Source organism: Octodon degus, unplaced genomic scaffold (assembly GCF_000260255.1).
Source record: "Octodon degus isolate 3935 unplaced genomic scaffold, OctDeg1.0 scaffold00005, whole genome shotgun sequence".
Classification (NCBI taxonomy): Eukaryota; Metazoa; Chordata; class Mammalia; order Rodentia; family Octodontidae; genus Octodon; species Octodon degus.
The window spans coordinates 26,760,659-26,764,455 of record NW_004524581.1 but is presented as its reverse complement, the minus strand read 5'-3'; the positions used below and the strand labels follow the sequence as shown (position 1 = coordinate 26,764,455).

Genomic DNA, 3,797 nt, shown 5'->3' with positions numbered 1-3,797 from the left:
GAATGGAAACCTCAGAAACCATGAGCCCAAATCAACCTTTTCTCTTTTAAATCCAGGTGTCAGGTACTTTGTCCCAGCCATGGAAACGGGACTGACACACTTGCCCCATTCCCACCCTTCTTCTAGCTACCTCTGCAAGTGATTTGGTCCCCTGATGCCACCCCAGATAGAGTCATAACAGCCAGCACTCCCAAGAACTAGGAAACCTTCTACACACCATATGGATGTGGAATTACTAACGGGCTATAACCAAAGATTGGAGAAGAGGTTAGGGGTCCCAGCTCCTGGAGCAGAACTATTAAAAAGCAAAGAAGATGCTCAGCTCTGTCACAGAGCGGTGAGAATAGGGCCCCAGCCTCCTCTTAGACACTGGGCAAACACCAGGCAAGGGAGCCTCCCTAACCAGCTCAATGTGTCTGCCGTTGGCCATAAAGATGGGGCTTATTGGAGCTTCGGTGATGGGAGAACTGAGGAGCAACAAAACAGCCTCTTGGAGGTGGGGCTAAGGAGACAGGTTTATGCGCTCAGGAAAGAGGGCTGCTGCAGGGCTGGGCAGGCCTCTCCTGAGGCAAGGAGAGCCCACCCCAGCCGCCCCCCATGCTCCACAGGTGGGGCAGGCCTGGGGCCCAGCCCGGCCTTTGCTCCTCCTCCTCAGGCTGCAGAAGTAAATGTCCATCCCCAGCGCTCAGGCCAGAAGGGGCTTCCTGAACCTTGCTGTCCTCCACCTCTGCCCATCCAGGCAGAACTGCTCCTGTCCCCTTCTGTCCCCCAGTGCTTGGTGGACTGTCTGGGTTCTAGTCCCGGAGCTCTGTCACTTCACATTTCTGGCTCTCAATGTTATCAACTGTAAAATGGGTATTACAAGAGAAGCCAGTAGTAGCTGGGGATATATCTCAACAAAGTACAAGGTCCCAAGTTCAATCTCTGGTACTACAAAAAAAAAAAAAAAGAATAAGAGAAGCCACCTCATGTAGCTTGTAAAAGGCTTAGCACCAAGTGGGCCACTAAGGAAGCCCCCACTAGAACTTGTGTATCACTACAGGGATCAGGTTAGCCCTAAGTACATTCCATTATGATTTGGGGACTTGATGTCCCTAAGAGGACTCTGGACTTCTCACAGCCACACCACAACTCTACAACTTAGCTATTACTGTCCTCATGTGAAAGATGACCACAGGGAGGCCCAGGGTATAAATCAACGCCTGTCCCAGAGTCAACAGCTTGCGCCAGACAGGAGACAGTGGTCACTGCTGGACCCTGTGGCCTGTCTACCCTGCTCCCAGGACCTCAGCCTGGTGACCTCAGGGACTCCTTCCACTGCTGCCTCTGCCTGGGCTCTGGGCCAGCCTGCTGGGAGGAGAGGGAGGCTGCAGAAGGCAGAAGGCGGGGGCCAGAGCCCTGGGATGTGGGAGGCAGCGGACTGCGGGCTCTGAGCCCGTCGAGTGCATTATACCTGACGCTGCTGTGAGCGGGTAGAGCCACGCGCAGCACAGACATGCACAGCCCGCCACGCAGGGGGACTAAACAGAGCTGCAGGGACACACACACTCGAGTCCTTCACTGCCCTGCAGAGCCCTGGGAAAGGAGTCACTGGGCCCAGACGCCACGCCATGGCACAGCGCTTGTCTCGCACGTGTAAGGCCCTGGGTCCCATCCCCAGCACTGCAGAATGTGTGCAAATCAACAAGGGAAGCGCTGTGCCTCTTCCTCAGGAGATGCCTGTTGTCATGGGGGTGCCTGGATTTCCTTAATGGGAGGAGTTTATGTGGAAGAGTGAGAGGTCAGAGAATTGGGGGGTTAGCAGACCTGTACCTTGGGACCCACAATCTAACAATTCTATGACCCACCCCACCTGGGGACTCCTGACTTGGTGGGTAACCAATCCACTCAGGGTGTGGATCAGGCCTTCAGGGCCCCAGGCCACCCTGCCAGAGTACCATCCCTACCTGGCAGAGCTGGAAACTGAGGCGCAGAAAGGCAAGGTAACTGGCCCAGGACCACACAGCAGAGCCGGATGTGACCCATAGGTCGTGCTCTTTCCCTGGTGCCAGGGTGTCTCAGGCACCTGCACAGCCTCTGAGGAGCCACACTCAGTCCCCAAATGGGAAGCAGGACGTGGAGCTGCTAGGGCTGGAGGCACCAGCGCAGCCCCATGGGCCAGATGCAGGAGTAAATGTCCAGAGCCCAGTGCACCGGTTCTGGAGTCCGCGGGGGCTGTGTGACCTTGCACAAATGACTCAGCCTTTCTGAACCTACAACAAAACCAAGAGAACAAGTGCTCTGTGCACAGCAAGCTAACGCACGGGGCCCACGCCCCAGCCAGGTCTGGTTGTGCCTCCTGCAGCCTCAGCATTGGGTGACCCCAGGTAAGGGCTGGGCATGAGGCCAGGAGTGAGTACCCGAGGAGCGGTGGGCCATTTCTGATCCAGCCATGTTCATGGCCCAGCAGAGGGCGCTCCCTGGGCTTCCTCCCTAGCTTTCACCTGTCTCTTCTCCTGGACCAAGACAGCCTCCTGTGTACTCCCAGGAGGGGAAGATGGAAGCGCTGATCACCTGCAATCTCCTTTCTCCCACTGGACAGGCGGGCAGCAGGCTGGAGTTCTGGCAGGAGACGGGAAGACCCCTCAGGACCGTGGAGCCGAGTTCAGGGTGAGGGGCCTGGTGGAGCTCTCGCTGGGGGCCCATCCTTCCCAGGCTCTGCCCCAGGCCTAGCTAGTACCTGTCCAAGCCCGTGCCTGCCCAAGGGCCAGAGAAGCACAGTGGCTCCCAAGGCCCAGTCCTTTCAGGGCTCCCCACAGAAGCTCCCATGTCATGGAGTGTGAAAGATCATCTCCACAGACCTCAGAGACTGCATACCACAGACTGCTAAAGCCTGAGTTTCTGCCAGCTCAGGTTTGTTGCATGAATAATTACAAACACACAGCCTTGGCCCTGTGAGACCCCTGATGCCAGCGGTCCTCTTTCCAAATTCTCCAGGGCCTCTGCGTCCTCCAACCAGCCCAGGGGCATTCTCTCAGCTTGCCAGGTCTCTTTGGTGTCCAAGCATGGCCTTAATTCTGGCCCTTAAGCTCGGCACTCATTAGACCTTCTTGGGGATTTTCTAAAACAGAAATGCCCTGTGCCCCACTCAGAGGCCCTGACTGAGTCGCCTGGGGCAGGGGGGCATGGAGCCTTCTGGATTCCTCAGGAGATGCTGACCTGCAGTGAGTGCAGAACCCAGGACTAGGCTGTAGCCTCCTGTAGAGAACAAAGGGCACTTGGCTACCTTTTAAAAATGTTTTAATGTATTTGGTACAGGGTCTCGCTACACAGCTCAAACTCCTAGTGATCCTTCTGTTTATAGCCTCCCCTGTGCTGGGATTACAGGTGTACGCCACCACTCCCGGTCTCGGTGGCCGGCTCAGTGGGCCTGGGAGTGGGGCCAGGGTAGCATGCGGTGTCAGTAATAGAACCCTGGTCCCTGCACTTGCCTGAGCAGGCGCTTAGTCCGCTGAGCTATCTTGCTGGCCCTTTGGCTACCTTTTTATCTCTAAATTCTCCTAGTGCCTGGCTGCCAGTACATACTCAATAAATGTTTGTTGGTCAATAATTACCAGGCAGCTGGGCTGCTCCAAGGATTGAACTCGCCCTCCTGTCTGGCTGGTAAGGCTGTGGTTAAGTTTATCTCTGTTGGCAGACAAGCTGGCTCAAATTCTTCTACTTTTCTTATGTTTGAAGTGTGGAAAGCCCCCCTCCCCCAGTCTCACGTGTTCAGGGCTGGAGCTTGTGGAAGGTGACTGGACTGCAGAGGGCACTAG

The 3,797-nt window shown here is 56.0% G+C and overlaps 1 long non-coding RNA gene across 2 annotated transcripts in view; it reads left to right on the top strand.

The window, feature by feature from the left end:
* The first annotated feature begins 2,214 nt into the window (after positions 1–2,214).
* LOC111818394 overlaps positions 2,215–3,797 on the top strand; it is a 3,310-nt gene continuing 1,727 nt past the window's right edge. Inside the window, exons 1-2 of one of the 2 annotated variants that reach the window (XR_002822395.1) lie at positions 2,215–2,366; positions 2,582–2,649. This is a non-coding gene — a long non-coding RNA (uncharacterized LOC111818394). Of the gene's footprint in view, positions 2,367–2,527; positions 2,650–3,797 lie in introns of both variants that reach the window. The other variant, XR_002822394.1, reaches the window with a different exon arrangement.